This window comes from Castor canadensis, chromosome 2 (assembly GCF_047511655.1).
Source record: "Castor canadensis chromosome 2, mCasCan1.hap1v2, whole genome shotgun sequence".
Classification (NCBI taxonomy): Eukaryota; Metazoa; Chordata; class Mammalia; order Rodentia; family Castoridae; genus Castor; species Castor canadensis.
In genome coordinates, this window is record NC_133387.1 from 102,977,624 (window position 1) to 102,997,981 (window position 20,358).

At 47.1% G+C, this 20,358-nt stretch overlaps 1 non-coding gene across 1 annotated transcript; it reads right to left on the reverse strand.

The window, feature by feature from the left end:
* Positions 1-5,503: 5,503 nt before the first annotated feature.
* Positions 5,504-5,576, reverse strand: Trnav-aac (transfer RNA valine (anticodon AAC)). Its single transcript has one exon. It is a non-coding gene; the product is annotated as a tRNA-Val (tRNA).
* Between the last annotated feature and the right edge of the window lie 14,782 nt (positions 5,577-20,358).

Consider the following 20,358-nt stretch of genomic DNA (forward strand, 5'->3'; position numbering starts at 1 on the left):
CAGAGCCCAGCAAGCCAGGGTACCTGACGGTCGGTAGAGCAAGGGGTCGCCTCTTTGGTGCTGTCATCCAGTGCCCCTCGTCTGCACAGGAGAGGCCCTATGGAAGCTCTCCTTTAGCTTCTGGAGTTTTAAGGGCCTGGAAGAGGCAGGTGGCACAGCTAGCTCCTAGGCTACCTGGCTGTATAGGGCATGTTAGGATCACTGACTGCTAGCATCCTCCACAGTGTCACAGCTTCCTGTACAGCACCATGGGGCCTGGAGCAGCTGGTCAAACTTGGTGCACAGAAGACCCTGCAGCCCTGACCTGTACCTGGGAGAAAGATGTTCCCAGCCAAGTGCTAGTGGGCAGAGGTATGTGGTGTCTGACCCCTGCCCCAGGGTTGGCACAGGAATCTCTCTAGGAGTTCTTCTAGCTGGGCACCAGTGGCTCACACCTGTAATCCTAGCTACTCAGAAGGCAGAGATCAGGAAGATCAAGGTTCAAAGCCAGCCCAGGCAAGTAGGTCACAAGACTCTATTTTGAAAATGACCAACACAACAAAGGGCTGATGGAATAGCTCATGGTAAAGGCCCTGATTCCAAGTCCCAGTACCACAAAAATAAAAGACAAAAAAAAAAGTCCTTCTAGAAAACACAGCCTCTTTGGACACCCCCCACCCCCCACCCCACCCCCGTGTAGAGACTAGAATGTTCTAGTTTCTGGCCTGGTCGGGGAAGCACAGGCCTGAGATTCAAAAGTGTTGGATGTAGCTTCCTGTTTCCTGGCTGCAGGCCCTGGGTCCTCTCCTCCCTCCAAAGGCCCCCTTTTGTTAGTTGTCACTCACAATGGAAGTGTCCCATCAACAGCATCCTGAGGGTGGCAGCGGGGGCGTCAGTGAAATGCCTGCACCAGCCCTCTTTGTGTAGGTCCCTGTGACTCCTGAGCAGCTTCGCCTGGGGTCCCATCCAGATGCCCCAACAGGGACCTTCTCCCCTCCCACCACCCCTCCTACTCTGAGCCCTTCCTAGAATTTTTTTTTTTTCAGTACTGGAGTTTGAACTCAGGGCCTTCACCTTGAGCCACTCCACCAGACCTTTTTTGTGAAGGGTTTTATGGAGATAGGGCCTTACGAACTATTTGCCCAAGCTGGCTTTGAACCTGGATGCTCCTCCTGATCGCTGCCTCCTGAGTAGCTGGGATTATAGGCGTGAGCCACTGGTGGCCTTCCTGGAATTTTTAAATGCTGCCTACACTCCTCAGAAGGACTTCATCATCACTTAAGCTGGGTCTTTGTAAACTCCTGCCTTACTCCCCACACCAGGGACTTACAGATAAGTCCTACAGACTAGACAGGAGAGGGGAGGAGAGCTGGTTTCAAGTCACTCCACCATGACTCAAGTGTTATCTCTTCACTCATAGCTGTGTGGCCTGGGGGAAGTTGCTTAGCCTGGCTGAAGCTGTTTGCTTACCTGCACGGGGACAGGCAGTGCTTTTAGGAGAAGGTTAAAGGCAGCAGCAGAAACAGAAGGACTCCACACACAGCTTGGGAACCATGACCTCCCTCCCCCAGAAGAGCAGGGGAATGTCACCCATAATCTCCAAATTGGAGGATCCGGATAAGCCAGGTGAGAGAATTCTTCCTTCCATCAGACCTTGGAGGAGGAGTGCACGATGGCTGGAGCTGGGTGGCCTGGAACATGAGGGAGGCCTGCATATGGCACTGGGATATAAAAGTGAGAATTTCTGTTCTTAGGTTGCCAGTGGTCCTGGGTAAGGGAGACGAAGAAAGGTAAAAACCAGCTACAGCACCAAGAAATAAATGCAATAACAATAGCCAGTGCTTACCTAGTACTTGCCTTGTGCCTTTGTGTTAAATATACCCACCCATCTATGGTTTTGTCACTTACCACAATAGTCCTATAAGGAATCCACAGTTTTCAATCCCATCTCATAGGTAATGAGAGTGAGGCACAGGCATGGCTTAAGTCCAACGGGCTTATGAGTGGCGAAGTCACATACAGACAGAGGCCATCTTGCACCCAGTGCATATCCTTCAGCACCAAATACTCTTCACCAACTCAGCAAGCAAGTTCATTGTCCTTCAGGGGATGATGATCTGATTCTACCTGGTAACCTGCAAGCTGCATTCAAGAAAGTGAAAAGGGTTTGGATAGACAGAGAAGGTGGGAGAGGCATTTGAGTTACAAGGTGCAGTGAGGCATGGTAGCTTACACCTGTAATCCCAGCTACTTGGGAGGCAAAGTTGGGAAGACTGAGGTTTTTAAAGCCAGGCTGGGCAACATTTAGCCGGACCCTATCTGAAAGACCAAGCCAGAGCTGGGCACCAAAAGCTCACACCTGTAATCCTAGCTATTTGGGAGGCAGAGATAGAAAGGATCACAGTTCAAGGCCAGTCTGGACAAATAATTTGAGAGACCCCCCATCTCCAAAATAACCAGAGCAAAATGGACTGGAGTTGTGGCTCAAGCAGCAGAGCATCTGCTTTGCAAGTACAAGTTCAAACCCCAGTCCTGACAAAAAGAAAAAGAACAGGCTGGGAAGCATGGTGGCACATATCTGCAACCCATACTCAGGAGGCAGAAGCAGGAGGATCTTGGTATGAGGCCAGTTCCAGGAAAAAAGTGCTAGACTCTATCTGAAAAAACAATAAAGCAAAAAGCACGGGGGTTATGGCTGAAGTGAAAGAGCACTTGCCTATTAAGTGTGAAACCCTGAGTTCAAATTCTAGTATTGCCAAAAAATAAAAGAGAGAGAGAGAGAGAGAGAAGACACAGTGAGTGTGGACAAGGGTGTGGTGGAGAGAAGCTTGAAGGCCTAAGGCCCATGTGGGGGACAGGCCTGAAGAGAAGTGAGGGAAAAAGTCAGGTAAGCTGTGGTGGCACATGTCCATAATATCAGCACTCGGGAGGCTAAGGCAGGAGGAGTTTGAGGCCAGCCTGGGCTATATAGTGAGACCCTGTCTCAAAATTTAAAAAAGAAGAACAGGAAGAAGAAGAAGAGGAAGAGGAGATGGAAGATGAGGAGGAGGAGGAGGTGGAGATAGAGGAGGAAGAGGACGTGGAGGAGGAGGAGATGGAGGAGGAAGAGGAGGAGGTAGAGGTGGAGGAGGAGGAGATGGAGGAGGTAGAGGAGGAGATGGAGGTGGAGGAGGAGGAGATGGAGGAGATAGAGGAGGAGGTGGAGGTGGAGGAGGAGGAGATGGAGGAGGTGGGGAGGAGGTAGAGGTGGAGGAGGAGGAGATGGAGGAGGTAGAGGAGGAGATGGAGGAGGAGGAGGAGATGGAGGAGGAGATGGAGGTGGGGGAGGAGGAGATGGAGGTGGGGGAGGAGGAGATGGAGGAGGTAGGGGAGGAGGTAGAGGTGGAGGAGGAGGAGATGGAGGAGGTAGAGGAGGAGATGGAGGAGGAGGAGGAGGAGATGGAGGAGGTAGAGGAGGAGGAGATGGAGGTGGGGGAGGAGGAGATGGAGGAGGTAGGGGAGGAGGTAGAGGTGGAGGAGGAGGAGATGAAGGAGATAGAGGAGGAGGTGGAGGTGGAGGAGGAGGAGGTGGAGGAGGTAGGGGAGGAGGTAGAGGTGGAGGAGGAGGAGGTGGAGGAGATGGAGGAGGAGGAGATGGAGGAGGAGGGGATAGAGGAGGTGGAGAGGTAGAGGAGGAGAAGACAGTTGGGGACAGGGGTGAAGTGAGAATAGAGGCTTCATTACAGGGGCAGCGGAAGTCGTGCACTTGCAAGTGCTCATTTCTGGGAAGCTGGTTCTCTCTGGCCTGGACTCCAGCTCCCAACTCCCAAGCTCTTGCCAAGAACTCTCTGGAACTCTAGAGTTCACGAGCCTGTAATTGACAGCACAGTTCAGCAGACCCACAGGGGGAAGTAATTTATACACAGCTAGCTGCACAGAAGGCTGGAGGAGAGACCAGGATACAGGGGACATAGCCAGGCACCGGTGGCTCATGCCTGTCATTCTATCTACCTGGGAGGCTGAGATAAGGAGGATCACGGTTTGAGGCCAGCCCAGGCAAATATTTCTCGAGATTCCCCATCTCCAAAATAACCAGAGCGAAGTGGACAGGAGGTGTGGCTTAAGCAGTAGAACTCTTGCTTTGCAAGTGTGAAGCCCTGAGTTCAAATCCCAGTCCCACCAAAAATATGCAGGGGACAGAAGTCATCTGCACGCTTTCCCAGCAATAGTTTGGACTGCAAACTAGGACTCATTGCAAATATTAATATAATTTCCTTTCCAACCTTCAGATGGGGGTGATTTTGAGCACTGGCAAAGCCATGAATAAAAGAGAAAAAGAAAAGTACAGTATGTGCAGCCGTAACCAAGCAGACCTCCTGTGTCCCCACTCCTGCTCACGGAGCATGAGCCTGGCATAGCAGATTCATGGAGCTGGTGGGTTTGGTGCCCACAACTCCACACGGCGGCTTCATCATGGCTACTTTGATGAAGAGAGAAGAGTTGTGAGTGGCCAAGGGAGGTATGAGGATAGGTAAGACACCCAAAAAACTAGATAGCATTTGTTGCCCTCAACGCAGAGAAACCAAAGCAGATACCTTAAAAGCAACTGAGGCCAATAAGAGAAGGGGACCAGGAACTAGAGAAAAGTTTAGATCAAAAAGAATTAACCTAGAAGGTAACACACATGCACAGGAAATCAATGTGAGTCAATGCCCTGTATAGCTATCCTTATCTCAACCAGCAAAAACCCTTGTTCCTTCCTATTATTGCTTATACTCTCTCTACAACAAAATTAGAAATAAGGGCAAAATAGTTTCTGCTGGGTATTGAGGGGGTGGGGAGGAGGGGGGGGAAGGGAGGGGGCTGGGGGAAGGGGGAAGAAAAGACCCAAACATTGTATGCACATATGAATAAAAGAAAAAAAAAGAGTTGTAAGCAGCTACAGAACCAGGTTGGGCTGGGCACGGTGGCTTACACTTTGATCCTAACTACTTAGGAGGCAGAGATCAGGAGGATCACAGTTGGAGGCCAGCACATAATTCACAAAACCCCATCTCAACCAATAGCTGGGGGCATGGTGGCACACGCTTGTCATCCCAGCTGAGCAGAGAGGAATCAACAGGATTGCAGTCCAGGCCAACCCAGGCATACAGCAAGACCCTATTTCAAAAATAATCAATGTAAAGAGGGCTGGTGGCGTGGCTCAAGAGGTAGAGCACCTGCCTAGCAAGCATGAAACCCTGAGTTCAAACCCCCAGTATTCCTCCAAAAAACTTTTATATATATATATAAGTTACCCAGCTTTGGGTATCTTGCTATAGCAACACAAAATGGACTAAGACAATATGTGACACTTTGGTCATGTCTATGGGTGTCCAATTTCTCCAACAGTGTTGCGTTGGTAGAAATGAGTTTCTTTCACTTGCTTGTTTTTTTAATCAGTTGGGCATATATGTGTGGTCTATTTGTGGGTTTTAGATCTTTCTCTGTCTCTCTCTGCCTCCTCTCTCTCATCAGCATTGTATAGTTTGGGTTTTTTTTCCTTTGGTGGCACTGGGGTTTGAACTCAGGACCTCACGCTTGTTAGGCAAGTGCTCTACCACTTGAGCCACTCCACCAGCCCTTTTTCTGTTTTGTGTTTTTTGAGATAGGGTCCTTCAAACTATTTGCCCAAGGCTGGCCTTGAACCCTGATCCTCCTGATCTCTGCCTCCTGAGTAGCTAGGATTACAAGGGTGAGCCACTGGTACCTGGTCTTAAGTATGTTTTGTTAGATTTATTTCCAGGTAATTCTCTTCTTTTCCCTGAGAAATTATAACTGGTATTACATGCTATTTGAGTGCCCATGTGCTCATGCTGTAATAAAGACATGTAAGGCACTTTTTTCTGTGCATTGTTCTTCTTGCAAGCTTGTTGAGCGCATTGGCTCTCAATTTCGTTGTTGTTGATTCTTTGGAATTTTCTACATAGATAAGCATGTGTTATGTTTGAATATGAAATATCACCACAGACTCATGTTAAATGCATAGTCCTCAGTTGTTGGTGCTATCTTGGGAGGTGGTAGAAGATTTAGGTGGAGCCAAGCAGGAGGGAGTAGGTCACTGGTGACATAACTTGGAAGGTTCTACGTGGTCCCCGGGTTCTTTGCTGTCTCTCTGCATCCTGTCTGCCATGAGGTCAACAGCTCCAGCAACACCTTCTGCCATGACGGACTGGACTCTTGGACGCTGTGAGCCAAAATGAATTCTTCCTCCCTTACATTGTTTAGGTCAGGATTTCTGTCACAGCAACAAGAAAAGCTAGTTATCATAGCATACCACCTGTACAAAAAGGTCTACGTGCCTTCATTTCCTTTTCTGGTATGCACTGGCTCCAGCTTCCAGCACCAGGACATTCTTGCCTTGTGCCAATCCGAGGGGCAAAGCACTCAGCCTTTCGCCTGTAAGTTTAATGTCAACTGTAGGTTTTGTACACACACACCTCCTCCTCCATGGCCTCACCTCCAGAGTGAGGGAAGGCCCAAACAGAGAGCTGACAAGGGGCACTTCAGGGAGGTGGCCCATGTCCTGGGTGAAGTGACATGTGTGACTCGGCCAGAGAGGACAGAACCCAGGCTCCAGTGTCTGCAAATCCAAACTGAGTGGCTTCCAGTAACTATCCAAACTGTCTGCACCTCAGCCTTTTGTCTTTAAAATGCTTAACAAATAATAATTATTATAGCCATTGCTCTTTCACTCGAAAATCTCAATCCTCCAAGAACAACATGTAAAGAAATATGGCAGCCGCCTCCTCATTCCCACCTGCTGGGAGTTGTGAGCCCAGGGGCTCAGAGTGGAAGGTCATGCTCTCTCCTTCCATCAGCGTGGAAGAGCCCTGAAGGAGGAAAGCTGATCAAAGTTCACAGAAAAGGCCTATGAAGCAGGCGAGTGGCACCTTCACAGGGACAAGCACATAAAGGACAGAGTTTCCATGTCTGCAAGGTGTCCAGGCAGCTGCAGAGAAGGGTGCCCAGGAGTGGGTGAAGGGCAAGTGGGAGAAGCATCCAGAGGACCTTTATCCTGGGTGCCACAGGGACCCCTGAAACCCCAAACAGCTCCGTCAACTGCCAAGATTGCTTGCATAGCAAGTTTGTGATGAGCACGTGTGTGTGCTCATGTGCACATGTATATGCATGTGTAGGCTCGTGTATTGCGTGTATGTGCGCATGTGTGTGCTTACATGCATGTGCGCATGTGTGTGCTTGTGTGTACATGTGCTTTGTGTGTACATGTGTGTGAGCTCATGTGTGTCCTTGTGTGTGCCCGTGTGCATATGTACTTATGTGTGCTCATCTGTGTGTGTGTGTGCATCCTTTGCTCGTGTGTGCTTCTGTGTGCATATGACCTGGTGTGCATGTGTGTACTCATGTGTGTGTGCTTGTGTCTACTCACACATGTGCTCGTATGCCTGTGTGTGCATATACCCTGGTGTGCATGTGTGTGCTCATGCCTACGCTTATGTGAGTGCATTCATGCCTCTGGGCTCATGGCTACATGCACAGAAAAGCGACATGAGAAACATGTCAGCAATTCTCATGGTGAGACACAGTCACCATCTTCTCACTTTCCTAGGACTTGTCTTGGTCCCTTGAGGCTGTTGTAACAAAAAAACATAGACCAAGTGTCTTATAAACAGCAGTGTATTTCTTACGGTTCTGGAAGTCCAAGATGGAGGAGTTGGCAGATTGGGTGTCTAGTGAGGGTCACTTCCCGGTGTACAAAAGGCGTCTTCTCGCTGTGTCCTCTCATGGTGGAAGACGCAGGGGAACAATCAGGGTCTCCCTGTGAAAACACAATCCCACTTACGCAGGCTGAGCCCTGAGACACCCATGTGAAGGTCGCCAGGTCAGGAGGAATGTGGCCGTGCTAGGATGACTGGGCCTGCCCTAGCCGGACACTACAGCCTTTCCCTTGTTCTGATCAGGCCCATGTAGCCCCCGGACCTGGGTCCAGCTCTGGACTCATTCAATCACGTTTTGTCACCTGTAAGATGTTGCTCCTAAAAATATTTCCTTGTGGGCTGGAGATTTTCTCGCCTCGTCCACCCCAGCTTGCCACATAGTAAATGTTCAATAAAATTTATGTCAACATTAAACTTGAATCAGGTGCTGGTAGCTCTTCCTGTAATCCTAGCTATTTGGGAGGCTGAGAACAGAAGGATCAAAATTCAAGACCAGCCTGAGCAAGTAGTTCAGGAGACCACATCTCCAAAATAAGCAGAGCAAAATGGACTGCAGGTGTGGCTCAAGCGGCAGAGCCCTTGTTTTGCAAGTGTAAAACCCTGAGTCCAAACCTCAATGCCACCAAAAAACATGTATATATTAACTCAAGTTAACTGCATCACCGCCTCTCTTCTTCCCCCACAGGGTGTTGATGGAAAAACAGAGCTCCTGGGAGCAGAAGGCCTTGAACACACATCAGCATCAGTCACCCTGATCCCCATGGCTGGCAGGGAGACAGGAACCAGCTGGAGCAGCTCAGTGGCCAAGGGAAGCAGAAACCCCAAAAGACTCTGCTTTCTAAAAGCCTGTGACCCTCCCCCCAGATATGGGGCAAACACCTTCTTTGCCCTGTGTGCCATCTGCCCAGTTCCTTTACTTCCTCTAAACAAATTATACACGATTCCAGCCCTCCTTCTTGCAGGCTGGTGGGAAGTTCAGTCTTGCGGTTCTGGGGGTATCCTCTACTCCCCTGGGAGGTTTTCCAACCCCAGTGATGACAAACAAATACAAAAAGAGCACAAAAATCATCAGTTACCATGAAGTGGACACACCCGTGGGCCCTCCTCCCAAGTTCAGCAGTCAGCCGTCCAGGACCACCCCATGGCCCTCCAGGCATCCACCACAAATGACCACTGTTCTGACCACTGGTTCCTCCCAGGCCTGCCTTGCTGCTGTGACTCAGTCAGTATCCTCCACATCCACTTTCCTGAGTGACTGTCCTGTCACACCCAAGAATGGAATGGGGAGATGAGTTTAGCACACCCCACCAGAAAACTACCCAAGGTGGGATTTGGGACCTCGCAGCTCTGGGGAACCCCAGGGTCCCTTGGATGCCCTTTCCAATGTGCAAGACGCTGAGGTCAGAAGCCCTGTGGTGATGGCCTTCTGTTCCCATGACAGGGAAAATCCTGAGTCCCCAGAATTTAGGGCCTCACCGCTCCAGGCCAGGGCTGCGTTCCTGTGGGGACCTCAGCAGTCCTACAATTTCATTCAAGTCCTATAATTTTCAGTGCCCTGCATCTATTTCAAGGCCTTATTGCTGGGAACGTAGAAATGCAAATGTTGTTTTACAGAGTTGGGGGCAGTGATTACAGATGGCCGGGTCCTGGGAGTGGCTCACCAGACAATGGCACATTTTAAGCTGATTTATTTACTTATTTATTTATTTTTAGCAGGACTGGGGTTTGAACTCAGGACTTTGTGCTTGCAAATCAGGTGCTCTACCTTCTGAGCCATGCCTTCAGTCCATTTTGCTCTGATTATTTTGGAGATGGGGGGGTCTCACCAACTATGCCCAGGCTATTTTTAAACTGTGATCCTCCTAATCTCAGCCTCCCAAGTAGCTAGGACTATAGGCAAGACCCACCAGCACCCGGCTGGTTTTTACTTTTTATTCATTGAATTTTTGCGATGCTGGAGGTGGAAACCAGGGCCTCTTGCTTGTGAAACAAGAGTTCTACCACTGAGCTATACCCCTGGCACTTGGTGGTTTGTTTTTAATATCAGTAACAGCATTAATAAAAATCCTTATGCTTTCCCATTCATTTTAATTATTTGTTTTCACCAAAATAAAAATATTGCAACAATTTGCGGCTGGAGCGTGAAAAGAATGGAGAGCTAGCTCACTGCAAGGGCCAATGGGTGAGATGTGTCTGTGGGGACGTTAGAAAGGACACAGTTGAGCTGGAGGAGTGGCTCAAGCAGTAGAGTGCATGCCTAGCAAGTTGGATGCCCTGAGTTCAAACCCCACTATCACCACAAAAAGAAAGAAAAAAGAGAGGACATGGTGGATGACACATCATAAGCTCTGTCAAAGCAGTGTCCTGATCCTCCCTCAAATTGGGACTTTGTAATACTTTAATATATTCCCTTTTTAATATCCCAGTTATTTGGTTCCAAATAATACAGCCTATCATTCAAATGCTGCTCCAATTCATATAGGAAGCCAGTGTGGTTTAGATAGAATTTGCAGAAAATCAAGAAACTCATCTTAAGTAGCTACCTCAGGCCAGCAGATGGCAGGGCTGGGGGGGGAGGGCTGCAAGACCTCCCCATGCCCTGCAAGAGCTCCTGGCTGCAGCCAAGTCCTGTGTTCTTTACCCCACAGGGGAGATGCCAGGAACCCGTGTGAATGGGGCTAGTGAAGCCTGTGTCCATGCTTCCCCCGCAGAGGTCTCTGAGCCATGCTCCCTGGGGCGGCTCTCTGGTGAGCCTCAGCTCCTTCCCTGCACCTGAGGTGGTCACAAGGTCTTGAGCAAAGGAGGGGAGAGGCCTGGAGAGTGGGGGGCCTGAAGGGAGCATGAAGGAGCTGAGGAGATCACCTTGGGGTCAGGTCCAGGGTGTATGGTAGAGATTGTCTGTGAGCCAAAAGGCATAAATTGAGAATTAAAAAATTAGGTAATTAGAGCCAGGCGCCGGTGGCTCATGCCAGTAATCCTAACTACTCAGGAGGCAGAGATCAGGAGGATTGAGGTTCGAAGCCAGCCCTAGCAAATAGTTCATGAGACCCTATCTGGAAAATATCCAACACAAAAAGGGCTGGTAGAGTGGCTCAAGTGTTATAGCACCTGCTTAGCAAGTGTTAGAACCTGAGTTCAAATCCCATATAGCAAAGATAAGGTTTTTTTTTAAAATCAGGTAATCAGAGAAAATGGTGCAAGTCATTTTTCCAAGGACCTTGACTAGTTATAATCCCCGTTCAGCTTTCCCTGGCTTGGAATTGGGTTGTTTTCAGATGAAACTAGAAATATGATCAACTCCAAAGGACTTACAATTCCCACAGTGGCCTCTCTAAGCCTTTGGATTCTCTGAAAAGAAAAGGTGATCAAATGTCTTCTTTTAGATGTCAGGATCATGGTCTTCAAGACTGGCAATAAGGCAGATGGCAGGAAAGAACAATGTGACATAACCTTCATTAGCAAAAGAGAGAAGAATCCATCTTTGTAGAAAGCTTTTTGTAAATTTAGAAAAAACTGAAATCTCACAGTTCCCCTTGAACAAACTGCACGACCCCATTTTCTGGGTGAGAAAACTGAACTTGGCAGTTCTATATGGCGTCTTCAATGCTACACAGGTGACTGAACCGGGATTTGGGTGTAGGTATTCTGATATCAAGACCCATACTCTTGATTTTGTCCCCCACCCTTATCTCTCTCTCTCTCTCTGTCTCATGCTCCCCCACCCTGTTATTCCATCTCTTAAATTTAAGTTTGCTTGTCAATCTTTGTCCCAAGACAGCCTACCAAAGCTCTCTGGATTAGACTTGGTCTACAATCTAGATTTGCCCAACACACACAAGGAATATTTCAGATGACTCATGGTTTATTTTGTAAAATTCTTGTGATTTGGGCATTTAGGCCACTGTTCATATGGGTTTATTTTGAGGTGTGTGTTGACATGAGCGTATAATTACTGGGATTTTCCTGAGAAGAAGTGTAAACACTTAGAAGTGACATCCTGTAGCCTGCTGACTCTAGGGATATTTTAGGGGACCGGGTGAGGATAGGAGAAGTTACCCAGAGTTACAGTGAGATTAGTCCAGCGGCTGTCTACTGTGTGGCCTGGAGTGGCCTGTCCCTTGGAGCTGTATGATGTCATCAACCGGTGTGAACCTTAGTTTCTGGTCTGTTAAGTGGGTAATTATCCATCTTGCCCTGCCCACATGACAGGGTTTCTGAGAGGTGAAAATGAGATGGATACTCAGAGAGTGTCACAGAGATGGAAAAAAAACACTGTGACCTAAGGGGGTGTTAGTTGAGGCAGGCATCGGAGGTGTCTGTCCTGCTGTGGGGCTAGCCCACAGCATTATCCACTGGGCCCTGGGCAAGGGCACCAGCAAGAAGTGTTGCTCCCAGGGATGGCCCCCAGACCCCAGGCCAGGTGAGTTGTACCACCCTGACTTCGTTGCCCTGATAAGGGTCCCATCCAGGAGCAAGGGACAGCAATCAACAGCTTGCATAAGCAGCCTGAGATAGACTTTACTGAGCTGATCCTAGCTCCTAAGGAACCTTGTGGCAGAAGGAAGTCAGGGGTGGCCTGCCTTGGAAGAAGACAGAGCCAACTGGATACTTGCTTGACCCCAGACACTTCCCAACAGTCATGGCACTCCTGAGAAGGTGCCTCTGACATCATTTTAAGTTGAGGACACAGAGGTCCAGGACAACCGTTCCTTGCCAATGTCAGAACTAGCACATGGCCAATGGCGTGGGTCTCGGCTCCATCTTCAGCTCAGTTTGGAGGCACAGATTGTCTCAGACAGCCAATTTCTGGCATGGGTGCTGAGAAATGAAGTAAAGAGAGGCTCCATCCCTCACTCTGCTGCCCACCATTGGGATCAGTGCCTAGAAGATAAACTTAATCCCCCACTCACTTTACTAAGCTCAGACAGGACTCCTTCTCCAAGGACCTTCTTGGGACCAAACAAGTTGGCAAAACCAAAGACGGGGGCTACAGCCCACTGTGCAAAGTAGGTCTGTAGGGGACTGTAGAACTAAAGATAGCAGCCAGTAGGGATTGGTTGCAACCTTAGGAAGTGAAAGACATCTCCAATCATCTAGATGGAGTGCCAGAGGCTCTAGCCTCAGACTAAGGGCAGTGGCTATCCCCAGTCATTGTAATAGTTGCTTAGACGCCGGGTGCCTGAGGTTCACACCTGTAATCCCAGCTACTCAGGAGGCAGAGATCAGGAGGAGCATGGTTCGAAGCTAGCCCAGACAAATAGTTTGTGAGACACTATCTCAAAAAAAAACCCATCACAAAAAAAAGGGCAGGTGGAATAGCTCAAGTCATAAGACCATCTGCCTTGCAAGCGTGAGGCCCTGAGTTCAAAGTCCAGTGCCACCAAAAAAAAAAAAAAGAAAAGAAAAAACACACACCAGCCAGGACTCTGTAGGGAGAATTTGAGAAGTGGACCCTTCCTTCCCTCCATGGAGCGAGGTAATTATGGATGCAGAGGGAAGTCTCTTTGTTAGTGCAGACATGGTGCATCCTCCTGACTTGATACTCACTAAGCACCAGCAAGGCTGGGTGAGGCTCTGTGGGGGCCACAAAGACAAGTAGGATCTGGTCCCTTCCTTAAAGAAGCAAAAGCCCAATGATTTGGTCACCCAGAGGAGAAGTCAGGACAATGCACAATGTACTGCCCACAATGAGTTGGTCTCACGGTATCCTTCAAGGTGACACATGAATTTCACTTTTTTGTGTGTGTGGTACTGAGGTTTGAACTCAGGGCCTACACCATGAGCCACTCCACCAGCCTTTTTTGTGATCATTTTTGTTTTTTTGGTTTTTTTTTTTAGATAGGTACTTGAGAACTATTTGCCTGTGCTGGCTTTGAACCTTGATCCTCCTGATCGCTGCCACCTGAGTATCTAGGATTATAGGTGTGAGCCACTGGCACCTGGCTGAGTTTCATCTCTTGTGTCATGAACTCATGAATTTTAGAGTAACTGATGTCTGGAGCAATCTGTCCTTCTTTTGATGCTCAAATTGTTCCATCTTTGGCCGTGGGAAGCCGTATTGAGTTGGGTTTTTCTTTTTTTTTTTAATTTTATTTATATGTGCATACAATGTTTGGGTCATTTCTCCCCCATTCCCCCCCGCCCCCTCCCTTCCCCCCCCACTCCCTCCCTTACCCCACTTACCCCTTGCCACCCGGCAGAAACTATTTTGCCCTTATCTCTAATTTTGTTGAAGAGAGAGTATAAGCAATAATAGGAAGGAACAAGGGTTTTTGCTGGTTGAGATAAGGATAGCTATACAGGGAGTTGACTCACATTAATTTCCTGTGCGTGGGTGTTACCTTCTAGGTTAATTCTTTTTAATCTAACCTTTTCTCTAGTTCCTGGTCCCCTTTTCCTATTGGCCTCAGTTGATTTAAAGTATCTGCTTTAGTTTCTCTGCGTTGAGGGCAACAAATGCTAGCTAGTTTTTTAGGTCTCTTACCTATCCTCACCCCTCCCTTGTGTGCTCTCGCTTTATCAGGTGCTCAAAGTCCAATCCCCTTGTTGTGTTTGCCCTTGATCTAATGTCCACATATGAGGGATAACATGCGATTTTTGGTCTTTGGGGCCAGGCTCACCTCTCTCAGAATGATGTTCTCCAATTCCATCCATTTACCAGCGAATGATAACATTTCGTTCTTCTTCATGGCTGCATAAAATTCCGTTGTGTATAGATACCACATTTTCTTAATCCATTCGTCAGTGGTGGGGCATCTTGGCTGTTTCCATAACTTGGCTATTGTGAATAATGCCGCAATAAACATGGGTGTGCAGGTGCCTCTGGAGTAACCTGTGTCACAGTCTTTTGGGTATATCCCCAAGAGTGGTATTGCTGGATCAAATGCTAGATCAATGTTTAGATTTTTAAGTAGCTTGAGTTGGGTTTTTCAATCCTTTAATGTACCCCCTGTAGTCTCAGAAAGTGTCCTTGTGTGCTGATAGGGTAAGGCATTCCAAGTTCAGCTCAGGCAACAATCAGCAGTTTCCTGGGGTGGAGTGTTTGTTCGTGGGAAATAGTGACTGGAGACTTGGAGGGGGACCCAGCCACTTCAACAAAGTGGCTAGGATGTGATTTGTCTCTGAAGGTTCGAGCTCTGGAACCTTGGTCCCCACTGTAACAGTACGGAGAAGTGACAGGATCTATTAAGAGGTGGGGCTTAGCGGGAGTTAATTAGGTAACAGGACCTTGCCCTCAGAAGGGTTAATGCCTGTCTCCAGGGAGTGTGTTATGTGTTGGGTCTCTCAGGACTGGATTAGTTACTTTAAGAACAAGTGTTATCTAGTAACACTGGCCCCTCCACTTTGGTCTCTCTCAAACCTGCCCTTCAGCATGCACTGCTGTGCATTCCCACCATGTGAGGCCATCCTCCATGTTGTGATGCAGCATGGGGCCCTCGAGATGGGGCTGCTCCAGCTTCAACCTTCCAGACTCCAAAACTACAGGCCCAATAAACTTAATTTCTTCATGCATTTCCCAGCTCAGGCATTTAGTTATAGCAACAGAAATGGACTGAGACAGAAACCAAACCTACCTAGAAGTGGTACATCAGCCTTATGCACCTTCTTAACTTCCTTCCTTTACCCTCTTTCTCCTGTCAGTGACCTCCCCTTAGTGTAACCAGTTTTTCATAATATTGGTGTATTTGTATTAGATCTATATTCCATATATGAGAGAAAACATGCGGCCTTTGACTTTCTGAGCCTGGCTAACTTCACTTAAGGTGATGTTCTCCAGTTCCCTCCATTTACCTGCAAGTGACAAAATTTCATTCTTCTTCGTGATGGAATAAAATTCCATTGCATATAGATACCACATTTTCTTTACCCACTCATCAGCAGTGGAGCATCTTGGCCTCTGAACCCTGAGTCAGCATTTCAAAAAGTTTTCTCCATCCTCCTTAAATAATTTTCCTGGAGTGGTGAGTGAAGATGGTGGATACTTGACAGATAGCCTTCAAAATCCAATTTTCTCATCAACTCAAACTTCCCTGAATGTATTTCTGAATTAACTGGCACTCTTCAGACATAGACACATGTGTTTTTGAAACCTCAGCACAAACTTCAAAACAAAACTTAGGAGAGAAATCTTGGTCTAAAAACCCATATGTCTTTCGTGGTTTGGTTTGATGAAATCTCAGTGAAATGTTAAAACCCACAATGTCCGTTTAGGTCAGGGAGGAACACAGAATAGTCTTCCCCTGGGTGTCTAAGACTTTCTCATAGTTTGGATCTCCATGGTTCTGCCTGGGAAAGTAGGATTTGGAGTCATTTCTGTTGTCAGTGGGTTTTTGTTTTGTGGTGTTTTGCTCTTTTTTTTTTTGCTATTTCATAATCCAGAAACACACCAGCTTCTCTCCCTTTAGTGTGGTTTTGTCCAGAAGCTGACTATGAAGCCAACTGGGACCCTCTGTTTTGTAAAACTTCCATGAAATGAACAAGGTTTTAGAGGCTAAAATAGGCAGGCAAGGGAAGGTCACAGAACAGGATGTTCCTTTCTGTGCATTTCCCTTGCCCCAAACAGGCCCAGTGACCTGACCCATCCCAAGGCCAAGAAAGGGACAATGCTACGTGCCACACAGCAGCTTCTGTGAAAATAAGAAAAGAGCAATTCTTCAGGGTTTTTCGATCATGAAATAGAGATGTCTAAAATTTTAAAAATCAAAAGTAGGCTCTGAGCCAGTGGCTCACGCCTGTAATCCCAGCTACTCAGGAGGCAGAGATCAGGAGGATCACGGTTCAAAGCCAGGTCAGGCAAGTAGTTTGTGAGACATTATCTCAAAAAAATCCATCACAAAAAAAGGACTGGTAGAGTAGCTCAAGGTGTAGGCCCTGAGTTCAAACCCTAATACCACAAAGAAAAAACAGAAAGGAGGCTCTGAAAAGAAGGCTTCTCCCAGAAATGGAGTTGCATTTGAGGCTCAGGCTGGGTACCCATGTTTTATTTTGTTTTGTTGGGCCTCACACAGAGCTAACAACATAGCACATACTCAGTAAATATAATTCAGTAATTAATAACTGAATGATGAGCTCCCCATCCCCACCCCCCTGCTTCAACTGTTTTTAAGTCACTGGGTGAGTTTGGCACTGAGACCCTCTTCTGACATAATATAAACTCAAGTCAGTCATGGATAGCTACAGCCCTGCACTCCTACGCCCTGCAACAGGATTTGTCTTTTTGTTGTGTTTATTTTCATTAGTTAGAGATAGCCCAGGCTAGTCTGTCTGGAAACTTGCATCTTCCCGCCTCAACCTCCAGAGTGCTGGGATTACAGGTGTGCGCCATGCCCAGCCAGTGGACAAACATACTTTAACCCTATTTATAAACTCCTCCAGGTAACAAGAATTCTGGTACGAAAGGAACCCTTGATACTGTGGTGGCATTAGCAGATGAAGAGCTGCAAGGCTGAGTGCCAAGGATACCGTCAGGGAGCTTGGTAGGAAACAGCAGGGCTCACTCATGGTAGGAGACCGTGACCTTCCATCTGCTGTTGTTCCCTGTAAAAGACCACATCCCTCTATCTGCTATTGCTCCCTGGCTCTGGCCAGGGGACAGAGGCAAGCAAGACAACTGCCTTTCTATAGGTCTTCAACGCCTTTCCACTGCTCTTGTAGATCCCATGGAGTTAGCTGACCTAGAGGAAGACCAAAGGAACATGTGTCCAAGTCAATACCATGTGTGACTCTCCAGCCCAGTGTGTCATGTCCCATGCTCCATGGGTGGTTCAGTACCATTCCACTAAGTAGAGTGAACAGGCTGCAGCCCATCAAAGAAAAGGCAGTGTTTGACTCAGTCACCTGTGGTCCCTCTGTTCCCAGGTTCAGCTGGCCCGTGCTCTGTCCTCAGGCATACATCCTCAGCTGGCCGACTCTTGGGATCAGTACAGCAATGACCTTATGGGGAGCAGAGGCTCCCCATGGCCCTTTCATACTAACTGTGGTGGATCTTCAGTCTCGCTTGACTGATGGACTTACAGACAGACACATATTCCTTTGGGTGATGGCTCTCTGCTCCTCTGAGGTTACTGCATGGCAGAGACCCTTCAATAGTCACCTCAGGTCAGCTGACATTGGGGGGGCTAGCAGGACAGGTGTGTCATCTGTTATTCACAGCACAGGCCACTTAAAACCCCCTATAATCGGGAGATGCTCTGGGATTTCCAGGCTTGGCTTGGGATTTTGGAATACCTTGGGAAAGTTACCAAACACCACACACCTTCCTTCCTAGGAAAAGGGCTAGATCAGGATTTTTTCTCCATCTCAGCCTTCACCTGCAGGAAAACAAGCAGAGAAGACTTTAAAGGTTGTGTTCTACCAAGTCTGGTGTCTGCTGAAGGGCCAGTCTCTATTTCACCTAACTCAGAGCTCAGACAGACAAACATGGAATAGCTTAGGTCCCAAAAAGGAAAAGGCACAGTTTGCAGCTGCCACTACTCACAAGAGCCTCAGGAGGATAACACAACCTGCATGTACAGGGAGAGGAGGTAGGGGCTCAGGGTAGATTCATGTTCAGAAAAATTCTTAGAAGACATTATGCCCTCACCCTAGGCTGATCTCAAAGCTCAGACCTCATCCTATCAGAGGTCTTCCCACTCTTTGCAGACAGGGAGGAATTACAACTAAAAATAAAAAGCCAGCCAGGAGTTGGTGACTCATGTCCAGCTTCTTGGGAGGTTGATATTGGGAGGATAGAGGTTTGAGGCCAGCCTAAGCAAATAGCTCACAAGTCCCCATCTCCAAAATAACAAGAACAAAATAGACTAGAGGTATGGAAGACCTGAGCTCAAACCCCAATTGTTAGAGAAAGACTTTCAGGCTAAAGTGAAAGAACACAAGATAGTAACTCAAATTGTATAAAAATGTTAAGTTCTTAGGGAAATGTAAATATATAATTATTTAAAAAGTTAGGGTGATTATAATTTTTGTTTGTTTTTCTTGTTTCCTTTTGTCTTGATTTTGGTGATCATCGGTGTGCAGGTGTCTCTACTCTATCCTGTTTTACGTTCCTTTGGGTAGATGCCCAGGAGCAGTATCACTGGATCATATGGCAGTTCTAGCTCTAGTTTTTTGAGGAATCATCATATTGCTTTCTATAATAGTTGTACTAATTTGCATTCCCACCAGCGGTATATAAGGGTTCCTATTTCACCACATCCTCACCAACATTTGTTATTGTTCTTGCCCTTGAATATGGTCATTCTAACTGGGGTGAGATGAAATCTAAGTGTTGTTTTGATTTACATCTCTTTTAACCAGGGAAGTTGAACACTTCTTCATGCATTTACTGGCCATTTGTACCTCTTCCTTTGAGAATTCATTGATTAATTCATGTGCCCATTTCTTCACTGGGGTGTTGATTTTTGGGGGGCTGAGTTTTTTGAGTTCCCTGTAGATGCTGGATATTACTCCCTTATCGGATGAGTAGCTGGCAAAGATTTTTCTCCCATTCTGTGGGCAGTCTCTTGAGTCTGGTGACTGTTTCCTTTGCTGTGCAGAAGCTTGTTGGTTTGCAGTCCCATTGTCTTGATTTTGAGACAGAATCTCACTACACTGCCCAGACTGGCCTTGAACTTATGATCCTGCCTCAGTCTCCTGAGTGCTGGAATCACAGGCATGCACCACCATGTCCATGTTTGTGATTTTATAGGATTTAAGAAACAAAAGCATGAAAAATAATTATAAATCTGTTCACGACGATCCAATACATAAAGATGTAATACGAGACATTGATAAAGTGATGGGAGGGCAGAGCTATAAGAAGTAAAGTGTGCAATTAAACTGGGGGCTAGACATGGTAGCTCACATCTTTAATACCAGTGACTCAGGAGGCAGAGATCAGGAGATTCATGGTTGAAGGTCAGCCCAGAGAAAAAGTTAGTGAGACCCCATCTCAATCAATAATCCAGGAATGGTGCCTCACACCTCTGAGGCTGGCCATGGGCAAAAATGTGAAACTGTATTTGAAAAATAACTAAAGCAACAAAAGGCTTGAGGAATGACTCAAGTGGGAGGCACAAAGGCCTGTGTTCAAATTCCAGTATCACCAAAAGAAAAAGTTAAATTGGTGTCAATTTAGAAGAGATTATTATAGATTTAGCATGTTATATGCAATCCTCATAAGGAACTTATAAAAATATAAAAGAGCTGGGCACCAGTGGCTCACGCCTATAATCCTAGCTATGCAGGAGGCAGAGATCAGAAGGATCATGGTTTGAAGCCAGCCCAAGGCAAATAGTTCATGAAACCATGTTTTGAAAAAAACCATCACAAAACAGGGTTGGTAGAATGGCTCAAGTGGTAAAGTGTCTGCCTAGAAAGTGTGAGGCCCTGAGTTCAAAAAAATTTCTCCAAAGAAGAAAAAAATTGAGGATTTGAACATGCTGTCAGCCAATTGGACCTAACATATATGCTAGGAGATAGGTGAAGACTCCACTCACCAACAAAGAATACACATTTCTCTCAAGAAAAGTATTCTACCACTGAGGTACACCCCAAAGCACCTAAAAAATATTTGGGGACAAAGGAAAATGAAAACACAATATAACAGAACTTATGAGATTCAGTGCTAAAGGGAAATCTATGGTGTCTCATGACTGTAATCCCAGCTACTCAAAAGGCAGAGATCAGGAGGACTGAAGTTCAA